Source organism: Hoplias malabaricus, chromosome 4 (genome assembly GCF_029633855.1).
Source record: "Hoplias malabaricus isolate fHopMal1 chromosome 4, fHopMal1.hap1, whole genome shotgun sequence".
NCBI classification, from domain to species: domain Eukaryota; kingdom Metazoa; phylum Chordata; class Actinopteri; order Characiformes; family Erythrinidae; genus Hoplias; species Hoplias malabaricus.
Genome location: NC_089803.1, coordinates 49,955,932 through 49,972,953, shown reverse-complemented (window position 1 = coordinate 49,972,953; position 17,022 = coordinate 49,955,932). Strand labels below are relative to the sequence as shown.

The window sequence follows — 17,022 nt, the reverse complement described above, 5'->3', positions numbered from 1 at the left end:
AGTGGGCGGAGCTTAGTGGTTGTATCGACCTTTTTGATTCGGCAGGACTCAAGGAATCAGGGGGAAAAAAAATTTCGTCTCTACGCCTCACGTGGTAGAAGCCCCGTAAGAAAAGGTGTTGTCCTTCGCTGTAGTGCCCCCATGAGGCCAATCAGTCTGATTTTTTGCGCCTGAGTAGCGGGAGGGTTTACTACCTACTGGCCAAGCCTCAAGTCTGTACGCCTTACGGTTTGGGCTGTGCGATCACTTTTAGTGCAGAAAAAGAACCGGAAGAATAATAATAATAAAAATCCTAACAATTATAATAGGGTTTCAAGCACTTCGTGCTCGAACCCCTAAAAAAATCCTAACAATTATAATAGGGTTTCAAGCACTTCGTGCTCGAACCCCTAAAAATCCTAACAATTATAATAGGGTTTCAAGCACTTCGTGCTCGAACCCCTAATAATAATAATAATAATAATAAAAATAAAAATCCTAACAATTATAATAGGGTTTCAAGCACTTCGTGCTCGAACCCCTAATAATAAAAATAAAAATCCTAACAATTATAATAGGGTTTCAAGCACTTCGTGCTCGAACCCCTAATAATAATAACAAATTAAAATCAGAACAAACACAATAGGGTTTCAAGCACTTCGTGCTCAAACCCCTAAAAAGCGGAAAAAACGGAACAAAAACAATAGGGCTCCAGCACTTGCAGTGCTTGGACCCCTAAAAAGAAGAAAAATCAGAACAAAAACAATAGGGCTCCAGCACTTGCAGTGCTTGGACCCCTAATAAGAATAATAACAAATTAAAATCAGAACAAACACAATAGGGTTTCAAGCACTTCGTGCTCGAACCCCTAATAAGAAGAAATATAGCCGCAAGCGACAATTCCCGGGGTCCAAGCTGGTATTCGCTGGTAGGAGAACAATGTGCTAGCATATGAGCTGTCCTGAGATAGTAGGAGCTTTTGGGGAAGTTTGTGTAGTGTTTGTAACGTGTTCTATGCATATGAGCTGTCCTGAGATAGTAGGGGCTTTTGGGGAAGTTTGTGTAGTGTTTGTAAGGTGTTCTATGCATATGAGCTGTCCTGAGATAATAGGGGCTTTTGGGGAAGCTTGTGTAGTGTTTATAAGGTGTTCCATGCTGTTCTGGCATCTCTTTGGAGGTGTAGCATGAGATGGAGGAGTAGCGGATGACAGAGAAAGCATAGAGCACAGAAGTCACTCTGGAGTTGCACTCTGGTTTCTCACCCTAATGTTCAGGACCCCCAAACAGCAGATATGATGTGGATTAGCTTGTACTCGAGTCAGTCATCAGTTGACAGAAGACACTCTCTGCTGGCAGTGTTTGGTTGTGGACTATTCTCTGTCCAGCAGTGTTGCTGAGGGATTTAAAATGCCAACACCTGAGTCATACCTGCTGTATGGAGGTATGGGTGTCCAGACCATTGAAGAGCAGGGTGAAAGCGAGCAGTCTTTGCAGAGCAGGAGCGTAGCATATGACAGTTCCTGATACAGGAGCCACACTTGAATATAGATTTTGTAGTGCTTTAAAATGTGATCCTTGGTGCTCTGAATTGTAAGAAGAAGGGGTAGTAGATGAGTGGGTGAATTTCTGGTCTGCAGGCAGGTGAACATGGGTCTTGGGTTACAGAGACAGCACAGAGCACAGAACTGACTCTGGAATTTCACCTTGGATTCTGACCCAATGTTCAGGACATCCACAAAGTATATTTAATGTGGGTGGTGGATAATTCTCAGCACTGCAGTGACACTGACATTGTGGTGATAGGTCAGTGTGTGTAGTGCTCTTATGAGTGGATAAGACACAGCAGTGCTGCTAGAGATTTTAACACCTGTGTCAACTCACTGTCCACACTGAGATACATATATTTATATATATATATAAATTCAGACACAGTTGCTCATACATTCTCAGCATTGTATTTTGACATTGTGATGCTATGTCAGTGTTTATTGTGCTCTCATGAGTGGATCAGACAGAACAGTGCTGCTGGATAATTTTAAAACCAGTTTCCACTCACTGCCTACACAGTTACACACACATACTCTGTTGGTCCACATTATAGATAAAAAAGGCAGAGACAGTAGGCCATACATTTGCAGCATATCTGCTTTGTAGGTGTCCTGACCATTGAAGAACACGTGAAAGGGAGCAATGAAAGTATGCAGAGCAAGAGGTGCACCCCTGCTTTACTTTCTGTAAAGTGCTCCTTCGGCCAGTGGAGCTGAAAACTTGGACACTGAAATAAGGAACCAGTCATGATGTTATTGTTGATTTGTTTAGATCTGCTTTCAATTGTCTCTGTCCTCTAGCCCTCTCTGACTGGCAGGGGGTAGGGGAGGGGGAGAGGTGACAGAAGAAGAAGAAAAAAAAAAACAGAAGAAGAAAAAGCACTTGCAGCACTTGCAGTGCTTGGACCCCTAATAATAACAAATTAAAATCAGAACAAACACAATAGGGTTTCAAGCACTTCGTGCTCGAACCCCTAATAATAACAAATTAAAATCAGAACAAACACAATAGGGTTTCAAGCACTTCGTGCTCGAACCCCTAAAAAAAAAGCAGAAAAAACAGAACAAAAACAATAGGGCTCCAGCACTTGCCGTGCTTGGACCCCTAAAAAATCAGAACAAAAACTTTGCACTTCGTGCTCGAAACCCTAAATATAGCCGCAAGCGACAATTCTCAGGGTCCATGCTTGTATTCGCTGGTAGAAGAACAATGTGCTAGCATATGAGATGTCCTGAGATAGTAGGGGCTTTGGGGGAAGTTTGTGTAGTGTTTGTAAGGTGTTCCATGCTGTTCTGGCATCTCTTTGGAGGTGTAGCATGAGATGGAGGAGTAGCGGATGACAGAGACAGTATAGAGCACATAAGTCACTCTGTAGTTGCACTCTGGTTTCTCACCCTAATGTTCAAAACCCACAAACAGCAGATTGTTGGAGTTGTTTGTACTCGAGTCCGTCATCAGTGGACAGAAGACATTCTCTGCTGGCTGTGTTTGGTTGTGGACTATTCTCTGTCCAGCAGTGATGCTGAGGGATTTACAACTCCAACACCTGAGTCATACCTGCGGTGTCCAGACCATTGAAGAGCAGGGTGAAAGTGAGCAGTCTTTGCAGAGCAAGAGCGTAGCATATGACATTTCCTGATACTGGAGCCACACTTTAATATAGATTTTGTAGTGCTTTTAAATGTGATGATTGGTGTTCTGGTGTCTAAGCAGAGTAAGGGGTGTAAGAAGAAGGGGTAGTGGATGAGTGGGTGAATTTCTGGTCTGCAGACAGGTGAATGTGTGGCTTGGGTTTTAGAGACAGCACAGAGCACAGAAGTCAATCTGGAATTTCACCCTGGATTCTGACCCAATGTTCAGGACCTCCACAAAGCAGATATGATTTTGGTGGTGGATAATTCTTAGCACAGCAGTGACACTGACCATTGAAGAACATGTGAAAATGAGCAATGAAAGTATGCAGAGCAAGAGGTGCACCCCTCCCTGTAGTTTTAGATCTACAAAGTGCTCCTGTGGACGGTGGAGCTGAAAACACGGACACTGAAAGTGAAATGAGGTGGTCATAATGGTATTGTTGATTTGTTTAGATCTGCTTTCAAATGTCTGTGTCCTCTGGCCCTCTTTGATTGGCAGGGGGGAGGGGAGGGGAAGAGGTGATAGTCTGTGTGTGAGGAGGAGAAGGAGGGGCTGAGGGAGGACTCTGCATAGAGAGAATCTGCATGATGAGATGTAACAGACATATGTTTGATAATGAACTAGTGCTTGGATCAAAAGCCAATATGGACATATGTGGTATCATGAGATTCATAAGAACCTGAATTTGAATAATTATCAACAAAATGTCGAACTTTCATTACTGTATGATTGCAGCCTCTGTTTAAATAGAGCTGTGCAGCTTGCCTTTGAAACACTGCATAAGAAACAGCTATAACTCACAAATGCGTTAGTCATATGTTATGAAAATGCAAAAGCTCCTTTCCCATGGTCTTTGGAATATATCTGTCTCATCTTGCTGGTACTGCATCTCTAGGTGGCAGTGTAATCAATTATGAACCTATGCAACCAGTTGTTGTCTAATTGTAGCGCCCCCTTTCTGTGCAATGCGGGCATATTTAGCAAAGTACTTCAGAGTAATGACATACATATGTGCACCAAGTTGTGTTTGATTTAGGTGAAGTTTGTTGTAGTTATAGCTCAAAGAGTGCATGGAGCCCCGCCCATGCATATTTGTTAAATTACTGCCGCAACAGCGTGTCAAAAGTTCCAACTTTTTAAAATAATTATTGACCTACATTGTAGTCAGATTGCAATAATACCAGTTGTTTATTGATAAGGCAAATTTCCAGGGAGGAGTTCGAAAAGCTCCATTTTCATATACCTGACTATTGTGGATAAACTATGCATTTTTGACAATAGTAATTGCAAAGTTGTAAGACACTAGGCAGAGTATGCAATAAAGCAATCTGCTTGTCAATATGTTTATATTTCGCTGAGATATTCCATATTTTCATGTAGAAAATTTGAATTGCTCCCCTAGTGGCTATCGTAATGAAAATTGTTATGTGCTTAGGAAGTGCTGCCATGGACATACCATGCAAGTGTCATGATGATAGGACCTTGTTAAGGTCATGAAACAGCTGCTGAAATTTGATTGGTCGGTGGCAGCTATGTTTTTTTGAATATGACATCATCGTCATATAATCTAAGTCAGCTCATCACCCACTACATGCATACCAATCGGCATGTCAATCGGACAATCCTGTAAAGCGTAACACATTTTTTGTTGTTATAGCGCCCCCTAGGCTTGCAGTTGCACAGCCAAGTACTTATGGCTTCCAACCCTTATAGGGATAAAGCATGTGAAGTATCATAACTTTCAAAGAAAGCATTTGTGAGTTATAGCTGTATTTGTGTGATTTTTGGAACGCAAGCTCAGTTTGGAAATCTGGAGTCTGGAAGCCGAGCAGAGATGAAATTCCAACTTTTTTTGAATAATTATTTAGTTAATTAGTTCAGGTTCTTAGGATTCTGCTGATACCACATATGTCCATATTGGGTACATTTCCAGAGACTAATTCGTGCTCAAAAATATGTGTGATTTTGCATATTATGCAAATTAGCTCAAAATCTAAGTAGGCGGAGCTTATTGGTTCTTGAGGCTTTGAAGAATGACCTGAGGAATCAGGGAAAAAAAGAATTTCGTCTCTACGCCACACAGGATAGGAGATATACGTGGGTTTCCTCCGGGTGTTCCAGTTTCCTCCCACAGTCCAAAAACACACATTGGTAGGTGGACTGGTGACTCAAAAGTCAGGTTTTTTCTTCTTCTTATTGTTATTATTAGGGGTTCGAGCACGAAGTGCTTAAAACCCTATTATAATTGTTAGGATTTTTATTTTCAGGGGTCCAAGCACTGCAAGTGCTGGAGCCCTATTGTTTTTGTTCCGATTTTTCTTCTTCTTTTTTAGGGTCCTAGCACGTAGCACTTGCAGTGTTTGGACCCCTAATAAAAATCCTAACAATTATAATAGGGTTTCAAGCACTTCGTGCTCGAACCCCGAATAAAAATCCTAACAATTATAATAGGGTTTCAAGCACTTTGTGCTCGAACCCCTAATAATAAGAAAAAACCCGACAAACACTATTGGGTCCCCACACTACGTGCTAGGACCCTAAAAAAGAAGAAGAAAAATCGGAACAAAAACAATAGGGCTCCAGCACTTGCAGTGCTTGGACCCCTAAAAATAAAAATCCTAACAATTATAATAGGGTTTCAAGCACTTCGTGCTCGAACCCCTAATAATAATAAGAAGAAGAAGAAAAAATCTGACTTTTGAGTCGCCAGTCCACCTACCAATGTGTGTTTTTGGACTGTGGGAAGAAACTGGAACACCCGGAGGAAACCCACGTGGACACGGGGAGAACACACCAAACTCCTCACAGACAGTCACCTGGAGTGGGAATCAAACCCACAACCTCCAGACCCCTGGAGCTGTTTGACTGCGACACTACCTGCTGCGCCACCGTGCCGCCCACAATTTAAACGAAAAATGTAAAATTTACATCCACATAATCACATTCAAAAAATACACTTACCACAAGCAAACAAACAGGGAAATACCTCTTTTTAACCAGCACATATTTGTGATAAGTTCCCGAAACACTTGTCTACATACTTGAATAAATTAGTCTATCAGTAAATCTGTTTACACAATTACTAACTTAAACCAGATTTTAAAATAAACATGCTTTTTTTTGAATATATATATCTCATGGTTTGTTCCTTATGTCATGTTTTCCTGCCTTGTTTTTGTTTCCTTTTCTTCCATGTGCTAAAGGAGCACATAGCTGTTTTTGTTTTGTCCTAGTCTCCGCTTTAGCCGCACCTTAGTCCTGCCTTGGTATCAGTGTCTCCACCTGGGTCTCCTCTGTGGTCCTGCCCTCTCGTTATACTTCCCAGGCGTTTCTTGTCTGTGTTCTTGTATATAAGCCCTCTGTTCCAGTCTTGTGTTTGGTGGACAGTTCCTAGCCTTGCTCTTCTATTTGTTCCATGTGTTTCAAGTTCCTGATGTTCTCAATGTGTATTCTGTTTATCTTCTTTGGTCTGCTCTTGATGCTTCTGTCCCAGGTATTGTATATGTTGTGTGTGTTAGACTTAGCTCTGTATCTTATTTCTAGCACTGCATGTTTGTCTTAGTTTACTGTTTAACTTTGTAGCTCTGTTTTAGGTCCCATTTAACTCTCAGATTTTAATGTGATCCAGTTTTATTAATTCTAGTGTTTGTTAGTATTTTTGTTTGTTCAGTCTTTTTCAGTTTTAGTTCTGTGTAGTTCCAATGTTTCTTGTTGTTTAACTGTTCTGTGTTCCTCTCTGTTCTTAAAATTAAGCTTAATTCCCAGGCTTTCTTTTTCTGTGTTAGTTTCTTTTCTAGTCTTGAGCTGTTTCCCTTTGCCATTAGTTTTTGTTAGTCTTACTTGGTGGTTTGGTTTCCTCCTGTTTAAATCTGCTATTGCATTTGTGTCCACCTCCATAATATCAAGTTTCCTCTCCTGTCTGTCTCTGCTCCTATCCTGCCTAGTTCTTTCCAGTCCTCAGTTCCATCACCTGATTTAATTCCTTCTGCTTCTGTCTCCTGTCTTGTCCTTAGTTCAGTCTTCTGTCTCTGCTCATGTTACATCTTCAGTCCAGTCCCCATTCCAGTCCTACCTTGGTATCAGTGTCTCCACCTGTGTTTCCTCTTTGGTCCTGCCCTCTCGTTATCTTTCCCAGGTGTTTCTTGTTTGTGTTCTTGTATATAAGCCCCCTGTTTCAGTCTTGTCTTTGGTGGACACTTCCTATCCTTGCTCTTGGTCTTCTGTTTGTTCCATGTGTTTCAATTTCCTGGTGTTCTCAATGCGTATTCTATTTCTTCAGTCTGTTCTTAATGCTCCTTTGTCAGGTCTCTGTATATGCTCTGTGTTTAGTCTTCGTTTACTGTTTAACATTGTGTAGCTGTCTGAGTTCCCCTGTCTAACACACTTAGATTTTAGTTTAATGTGACCCAGTTTTGTTCATTCCAGTGTTTATTATTTAGCCCTTTTAGTCAGTCTCTTGTTTTAATTCTGTGGTTCCTTGTTGTTTACCTGTTTCATGTTTCTGCCTGTTCTCTATATTAAGAGTAGTTCCCAGATTTCCTTTCTTTAGCTATGTTAGCTTATTTTCTAGTAATTTTTTCTTGAGCTAAGTACTTTTTTTTTTTTAGTTGATTTCTATTAGTTTTGCTTGGTTTGTTTCCTTTTTGTTTTAATTTGTTGCGTCCGCCTCCATAATATCCACCAACTGTTACAATATAGTTCTGAATTGAACCACAATTTTAGAGATTGTTGCATTAACAATGCTAAAAAAACAAACAAAAAAATAACAAAAAACACTTGTTTCTAAAAACAAGACTGCTGTTACAGGCTTATTAATATAGCAAAACAGCGGTTACTCACTGTCTTCTGTACAGATTCTGTGTTAGTGAGAAGCGTATAGAAAGATGATACTAGATCTTAATTTAATAATCAGCCTCCAGGGTGTAGTACAGTTTAAATGTGCATTAATCTCTAAAATTTGCTTTTTTGGGACATAATCTGCAGAAAATAACCTGGTCACCATCAGTGACCTCTCTTCACTCTAAGCCACTCTGTTCACCCGCTCTCCCTAGGATCATGGACCCTGATAATGTTTGGTGCCTAAGAGTCTGCATCATACAAATGACAATACACTTAAGATGGGACCAGCTTCCCTCAATGGAATGCAGAGAGACACATGGACTCATGTAAAGTTCCACTTTAATTCAATTTCCTCTTAAACATTTAAAAGACTTAAAGAATCAAACTTTATTACATGGTAAACAATGTTGCAAAATTTAATTCCAGTTAGACAATGAAAAATGTAAATTATAATCGTGTTAAATATTAAATTTTGTATGAATTTCATTTAGGAACCACACTTTCATGTGTTATTTGGTTAAGAATTTCGTAAAACATGTTTTTGTCTGAATGATATTACTGTGTTAACATATCTTTTATATTACATCTTAATTAATTTCTTTCTCAAATGTAATCTACTTACACTATGCTTAAACTATATACTCACAAAGGACTTGTGTAATAAGATGGCATTAGGAATATTGAGCAAAAGCATGACTCAGAAATCTTTATTTAGCAGGAGTCTGTGTCTTGTCAAGTGTCATAAATTGTATGTGACATCAGTACTAAGGGAGGTTCTACTCTAAAAGAATATCCAATCTGAGGCAAGAGATTCTGCAATCCTCAATCCCTGAGGACTAATCAGGCCTTCAAAGTGGCTTTCCCGAAACCTGGTTTAAAACCAGTGGCATTGGAACTCCCTCTTACAGGCTCTTTTAGGCTTGGCTTTCACTCTCTAGCTCTTCAAGATTTCAGCCCAGGCAGAACTAACCAAGAACAGAGAAAGAAAATGTAGAAAGAGAAAGAACGAAGATCATTGGAATTGAAGGAGAAACTTTGATTCACCCAAGGGACCTAAGACAGCCCAGAAATTCCAACATCTTTATTTCTATTAGTAACGCTAGAAAGTTATAGCTAAAATCCAGCAAAGTTTGATGCAATGCCCAGGGCATGAAAGAGAAATCAGGCCACTGACACTTAAAGTGGTGGGACAAGAGATTTAGGATCAACAAAGGAGAAGACCAAATGCTCCCTCAGAATGATCACCTTCTGAGGTGGTGTCTGAGCAAAGGCCCAGGAGAGACAAGCTTGGATGTGGCTCTCACATCCCCACATGCACCTTCAGAATGCCACCAGCTCAGACAGAGTTTGTTAAACCCTGGGGCTTAACAAAATGAATTATTTAATTAAATAATAATTATGACTGACTTCGCTACAAGGGTAAAGTTTCCCTGAAGCTGAAATGATAGTGATAGTGGTAGTGAGAGATTTAGAAATTCTGAGCCTTTTTTGAAGTGAGAGACTAAGGAAAGACCTTAAAAGCATGAGAGCAATATCACATAAAATGTACTTGTCCCCTGTCATGTTTTAGGCAGACTTTTCCAAAGAACAGATACAATGATGCCTCAACAAACCCCCCCACACATGCTAAATGCCCCAAATAATGAAATATAATTTGTTAAGTAGTCAAACCAACAAAGTATTTAGCTGAGAATAAATCATCTACAGCTGGAAAAAAAATGCACCAATTATCCAAGCAGCTCATGGGACAGATTGTGGTTAAGAATATTCGTAATGGTAAAACCACACTTAGAAACAAAATGATAAAATGACAGGATTAACTACATTGAGAAGTGGCAGTTGTTAGGGGGAAAAAAAGAACACCAAACTGAAATTAGAATCGCTTGATTTTAAATTCTGTTATCTTACCTGAGAAGAGGCTCTGAAGCTTGTTGTTAGGAGGTATAAAATGGCTGAATTTGGTGAAAAATGCTCAGGAATGTGATGTACTTCTTCGTAATCTAGTCAGTTAGATGAACTTAGCTGGAAGCTAATTCATTCTTTCAATACAATTTCTGATTTGCATATACTCATGTACATACTTTTTTTTTTTTAAGTAGAAACTAATGCGTAGAAGTATGGCTTGTTGAATCAATGAATAGTTTTTTCAGTGTTGTCTGGAAATCCTCTAAATGTTTTTATTTTGCAGGAAACTAATGGAATGTGAATAGCAACAAAAAATTAACTGTGAGCCAGAAGAAAATATCCTGAGCATCCACATAAACAAGCAATAAAAAAATGAAGATACTTTATCAGCTACTATTCCTGTTCTTCATCAAACTCACAAAATACTAAATGTAAAATTATACCATTTAGTCTTGTCCCTACTAAAACTGGAAAAAGCCTCAAGGGCCATAACCCCTGGCTCAAGCTGATGATAGCATAAATCGAACAATTTATGATTCAGTAAAGTGGAGCTCCAAAGCAGGCTTTGGTCTGCTCTCTCATAGCAGGCCAGGCCTTTACTGGAAGGCCATCATTTAATTGCAATGGATTACAAATTGGAGACAGTCTGGGGTATGGAAGTTTGCATGCATGCCAGAGGGTGCAGGAAAAGACAATAGTCATGAAAATGTTTTCCTGGCCCAAAGGAATGAGATGCACTGACAGAGCTTTACAGTGAAGTGAGCAAAAATAGCAACAGCAAGTGTTTATTTTAATGATCGATTTACTACATTCAAATTAGCAACAGAAAGGAAAAAACGAAACTCAACACTTTCCTGATAAATATCAATGTGAAGGATATCATGTTTAATACTCATTTACATTAAAATAAGCAAACTTTTGACCACTATAGAGGGTACCACATTAGAATAAGACTACACTTATAAAGGTTTATAAGTGGTTTAAAATATGTTTGTTAATAGATATTATGTTATTACATTAATAGTAATTAATACTCGGTTATAACAGCAACAGTGACCAGCTGTTTGCCAAATAGTGAACCCACAGCCATCTTCATGTTAAACCTTCACTGTAAAATGTAATAGCCGTGATGACTTAAATTAATTAGTTAACTTTACTTGGTTATGAAGATAATGCACTTCTTACTAGTTTTTTGTAAGTTACCGTTAATTGTAGAGACAAAAAAACAATTAACTTATTGTCTTGAGTGCAGACAGCTTAAAACAATCAAGTAGTAATAAAGGCTGCGATGTGAGCATGCGCAGGACTCAACGTTCAGTCTCCGCCCAGAACTGGTTTAATGGCCGGTGGATGACTTCGGTGGAGCCTGCTTTTGTCTTTTGAAGTAAGGTAAGTTGTCAAGCAAGCAACGAATTTAAATGTATTTTATTTTCATTTATTTAACGAAATAAAATTGTGTGACTTTATTTCTGAATACACTCATAGCTCTATCTAGCTAGTCGTGGATGTGTTAGCTAGCTTAAACGGGTTTAGCTATCATATCGTCGCACTGTAGAATATAAAACGAAAAATACACATTTTAAAGTTAAGTATAGTAGATTGCCTGTGAATAAGATGCTGGAGTCAAGTCGGAGAATACATTTAGCCAAATTTAAAGGAAAACTTCCCCCAGACTGTGTGAAGTTGGTCATTTTTTTAACTGCTTTAAAATTCTTTACAGACTAGATTCCAGCATCCGCTTATTCACATAAGATCTACTATATTTTAGGAAATTATTGAATATTGTACATTATAAAGCGAAACAATTTAAGCTCTCACATATGCGACTTTAGTAAATTGACTAAACGTTAGCCGCCTATAACTTGTTTACCCGCCGCCCTCCGCCACTGATTAGAGTACGTTTAGCTATGAAAAACATTTTAGTTTCAGTATTAAATTTAGTTTCAACAGCAGGTCTTATAGATATGGCAAGGGAAATAGACTGAGAAGACCTGTAAGGCTTAAGCTCAATGAGTTTTCCATGGGGAGGTGCAATGTTTTTTCACAACGTATTCAGAGTTATTCACAACGCAATGTGTATTCGTCCCGAATAGTCACTGTACGGGGGTTCCACCTTAAAACGGGTTAGCCGCGCTTCCAAAGTTCTCCTGTAATCTACGACCTGCGTCGCAAGGTCGTAATTAGCATCCATCCATCCATCCATTATCCACCGCTTATCCGGGTCCGGGTCGCAGGGAAAGCAGTCGGAGCAAAGAAACCCAGACCTCCCTCTCCCCAGCCACCGACGCCAGCTCCTCCGGGGGTATACCAAGGCGTTCCCAGGCCAGTCGAGACATATAGTCTCTCCAGCGTGTTCTTGGTCTGCCCCGGGGCCTCCTCCATGTTGGACATGCCCGGAACACCTCTCCAGGAAGGCGTCCAGGAGGCATCCGAACCAGATGCCCGAACCACCTCAACTGGCTCCTCTCGACGTGGAGGAGCAGCGGCTCCACTCCGAGTCTCTCCCGGATGTCCGAGCTCCTAACCCTGTCTCTAAGGGAGAGTCCAGACATCCTGCGGAGAAAACTCATTTCAGCCGCTTGTACCCGCGATCTCGTTCTTTCGGTCACTACCCAAAGCTCGTGACCATAGGTGAGGGTTGGGACGTAGATTGAACGGTAAATCGAGAGCTTTACTTTTCTGCTCAGCTCTTTCTTCACCACAACGGACCGGTACAGAGCCCGCATTACTGCTGACGCTGCACCGATCCGCCTGTCAATCTCACGCTCCATTTTTCCCTCACTCGTGAACAAGACCCCGAGGTATTTAAACTCCTCCACTTGAGGCAGGGTCTCACTTCCAACCTGGAGAGAGCACTCCACCCTTTTCCAACTGAGTACCATGGACTCGGACTTGGAGGTACTGATCTTCATCCCTACCGCTTCACACTCGGCTGCAAACTGGTCCAGCAAGAGCTGGAGGTCCCGGCTCGATGAAGCCAACAAGACCACATCATCTGCAAAAAGCAGACATGGGATCCTGAGACCACCAAACCGGACACCTTCCGCCACTTGGCTACGCCGAGAAATTCTGTCCATAAAAATTGTGAACAGAACCGGTGACAACGGGCAGCCCTGACGGAGTCCAACTCCGACTGGAAACCAGTCGGACTTACTGCCAGCCATACGAACCAGACTCCTGCTCTGTTTGTACAGGGACTGGATAGCTCGTAACAAAGAGCCCAGTACCCCATACTCCCTGAGCACCCCCCACAGAATACCCCGAGGGACACGGTCGAATGCCTTCTCCAGATCCACAAAACACATGTAGACTGGTTGAGCAAACTCCCATGCACCCTCCAGGATCCTAGCGAGGGTAAAGAGCTGGTCCTGTGTTCCACGACCGGGGCGGAATCCGCATTGTTCCTCCTGGATCCGAGGTTCAACTATCGGTCGGTCTCTCTTCTCCAGTACCCCCACATAGACCTTACCGGGGAGGCTGAGGAGTGTGATCCCCCTATAGTTGGAACACACCCTCCGATCCCCCTTTTTAAAAAGGGGAACCACCACCTCAGTCTGCCAGTCCAGAGGCACTGCCCCCGATGTCCACGCGATGTTGCAAAGACGTGTAAACCAGGACAGCCCCACAACATCCAGAGCCTTGAGGAACCCGGGGTGAACCTCATCCACCCCCGGGGCCCTACCGCCAAGGAGTTTCACTACCACCTTGGCCACTTCAGCCCCAGTGATAGATGAGCCCCCCCCGGGGTCCCCAAGCTCTGCTTCCTCTGCGGAAGACGTGCTGGTGGGATTGAGAAGATCCTCGAAGTATTCCTTCCACCGTCTGGTGACGTCCCCAGTCGAGGTCAACAGTTCCCCACCCCCACCATATACAGTGTTGGTGGAAAACTGCTTTCCCCTCCTGAGTCGCCTGACAATTTGCCAGAAACTTCTCGGAGCCGACCGAAAGTCGTTTTCCATGTTCTCACCGAACTCCTCCCACACCCGAGTTTTTGCCTCAGCGACTGCCGAGGCTGCGAGCCGCTTGGCTTCTCGGTACCTGTCGGCTGCCTCCGGAGTCCCCTGAGCCAACCAGGCTCGATAGGACTCTTTCTTCAGCTTGACAACCCCCCTCACCCGGGGTGTCCACCACCGAGTGCGGGGATTGCCACCCCGACAGGCACCGACAACCTTGCAGCCACAGCTCCGTTCAGCCGCTTCAACAATGGAGGTCCGGAACATGGCCCACTCGGACTCAATGTCACCGGCCTCCCCTGGGATGCAGTCGAAGCTCTGCCGGATGTGGGAGTTGAAGATCTTTCTGACAGGTTCCTCTGCCAAAAGTTCCCAGCAAACCCTCAGCACACGTTTGGGCCTGCCAGGTCTGTCCGGCATCCTCCCCCGCCATCTGATCCAACACACCACAAGGTGGTGATCAGTTGACAGCTCAGTGCCTCTCTTCACCCAAGTGTCCAGAACATATGGCCGCAGGTCAGATGATACGACTATAAAATCGATCATCGAAATGCGGCCTAGGGTGTCCTGATGCCAGGTGTACTTGTGGACACCCTTATGTTCGAACATGGTGTTCGTAATGGACAAACTGTGACGAGCACAGAAATCCAATAACTGAACACCACTCGGGTTCAGATCAGCGGGGCCGTTCCTCCCAATCACGCCCCTCCAGGTCTCACTGTCATTACCCACGTGAGCGTTGAAGTCCCCCAGCAGAACAATGGAGTCCCCAGAATGAGTGTTCTCCAGCACTCCCTCTAGGGTCCCCAAGAAGGCATGGTACTCTGAACTGCTGTTCGGTGCATAAGCACAAACAACAGTCAGAGCCCTTTCCCCAACCCGAAGGCGCAGGGAAATTACCCTCTCGTCCACTGGGGTAAACCCCAACGTACAGGTGCTAAGCCGGGGGGCTATGAGTAAGCCCACACCTGCCTTACGCCTCTCACCCTGGGCAACTCCAGAGTGAAAGAGCATCCAGCCCCTCTCGAGGAGATTGGTTCCAGAGCCCATACTGTGTGTCGAGGTGAGCCCAACTATATCTAGTTGGTACCTCTCAACCTCGCGCACCAGCTCAGGCTCTTTTCCCACCAGAGAGGTTATGTTCCATTCCAGTTTCAGTAACCGAGGATCGGAACGCCAGGGCCCCCGACCCCGACCACCACCCGATCCACAATGCACCAGACCCGGATTACTACCTCTCCCACAGGTGGTGGGCCCATGGGAGAGTGGACCCATGTATCCCCTTCGGGCTAAGCCCGGCCGGACTCCATAGGTGAAAGTCCGGCCACCAGGCGCTCGCCAAGGAGCCCCTCCCCCAGGCCTGGCTCCAGGGTGAGGCCCCGGTAACCCTGCTCCGGGCAAGGGAGGCTGTGTCCTCGTTATTATATTTTTCATTCGTGTCTTTATGGATCACTCTTTGTCTGGCCCATCACCTAGGACCAATTTGCTTTGGGAGACCCTACCAGGGGCTTTTGCCCCCGACAACATAGCTCCTAGGCTCACGCAGGCACGCAAACCCCTCCACCACGTTAAGTTGGTGATCCAAAGAGGAGTGTAATTAGCATCTGAAATGTAAATAAGAAGTTGAATTTTTAACTTTTATGTTGCTTTTTTCCCTGAACTGTTACTTTTGTGTACTGGTGAAACAAGTGAAATGCTACTTTAAATTTTTTTATGACCTTGAATAGATATTTTAAAAAATATACATTCATATCAAAACATTTATTTTTCACTAGCACTTTTAAAACATGCACATATCAAGGAATGTTTCTACAAATTTCTACTAATCTACAAATTACAACACTACAAGTGGTGTGTTTTAACCAAAACATTTTCTGTCCTTCTCAGAAGTGGATGTGGCAGTTGTTGGTGAGCTATTCACTGAAAAGCTGGTTTGAAGTTGGCCATATCACACTGAAGGTAAGATTGAACCTTTTAGAATTTCCGGACAAAAACTTCACCTAAACTATCATCAGATTTGCACAAGGGGGTCATACCACTGAAAATAAATGCTCAAATACAGTTGCCACTTTATGTTAAATATATATTGGATCAATTTCTTTAATAAACAAATGACCAGGTATACTTTCCTCACATTTGTTTTGTTGCTTATGACAACTTCATGGGAAAGGCTGGAAGGCTGTATAGGCAGGGCAGTTTATATTTTGAGAAATGGCTATGCCTATCAACATTTCCCTGATGTAATGTTATTTTTTGTTTGTTTTTTATACAGGATTCTGACAGTGATGAGGCCTGGGCACAAGTGTCTGTTGGGGTGCTGACTGTCATCAGTGAAGATATGCCTCCCTCTCCAAATCATCTCCACCTTGACTCAGTGTCTACTGCCATCATTGTTGAGGGAGATATTGTACTGGACAATTTACAGAATCTGTACAAACAGAACAAACTTCCACCTAAGCTGCAAACTCTTAAAAATCTCCTGTTGAGTTAAATGGCTAATCAAGTGTGAGTCTAGGACAGCTCACTTAAGTGGATTCTTTTTTTTTTCTAATGTCGTTTCTAATGTTTAAACTAAATTAAGGCTCTCCTTTCAAATAAACAGCCCCGGGTTTACCAGCAATTTATGTTTGTCTGTATATGTTAATTTTGTAGTTTTATTTTATTTATTGAATTGCTGGCATGTATGTACACATCTTGTCATCTTGTAAAACAATGCCAATCCTATTTTAAGCCTTTGTTCTTATTCTAAAAAAAAAAATAAATAAATAAAAACACGTATAATTGAACTTTAAAATCTCAGTACCTTGATTTATTGTGTAAATGGGCTTATTTTAAAGTGTACGGAATCTGCTTTTCATTCATGTTTTATGGATGTGTAAAGTACTTAAGTTACACAAGTAATACTTGGTCTTTTTAAGGCAATCGGTTTGCATGGTTTTAATAAGTAATTCAGATTGCTGTTCAAGTAAACACAACTGACAAATTCTAAGTTGCAGAAAATGTCACTGTAGTTAGCCCAACTTTGATTAATGAGTTATTTTGAATGTACACAGTACATTTTAATTGAAATTATTTAGCTGTTTGAAATAGTAATTCTGAGTAGGCTATACTAAATCTGAAGTACATATGAAACATATTATTAAGTAGTATATACAGTTTTTTT

At 42.1% G+C, this 17,022-nt stretch overlaps 2 long non-coding RNA genes across 2 annotated transcripts; both read left to right on the top strand.

Annotated features, from left to right (window-relative positions):
* Positions 1 to 6,548: 6,548 nt before the first annotated feature.
* Positions 6,549 to 10,270, top strand: LOC136694440 (uncharacterized). Its single transcript, XR_010802203.1, has 3 exons — positions 6,549 to 6,655; positions 8,214 to 8,327; positions 10,190 to 10,270. It is a non-coding gene; the product is annotated as an uncharacterized lncRNA (long non-coding RNA).
* Positions 10,271 to 11,237: 967 nt separating this feature from the next.
* LOC136694441 (uncharacterized) lies at positions 11,238 to 16,260 on the top strand. Its single transcript, XR_010802204.1, has 3 exons — positions 11,238 to 11,295; positions 15,747 to 15,818; positions 16,132 to 16,260. It is a non-coding gene; the product is annotated as an uncharacterized lncRNA (long non-coding RNA).
* Positions 16,261 to 17,022: the final 762 nt, after the last annotated feature.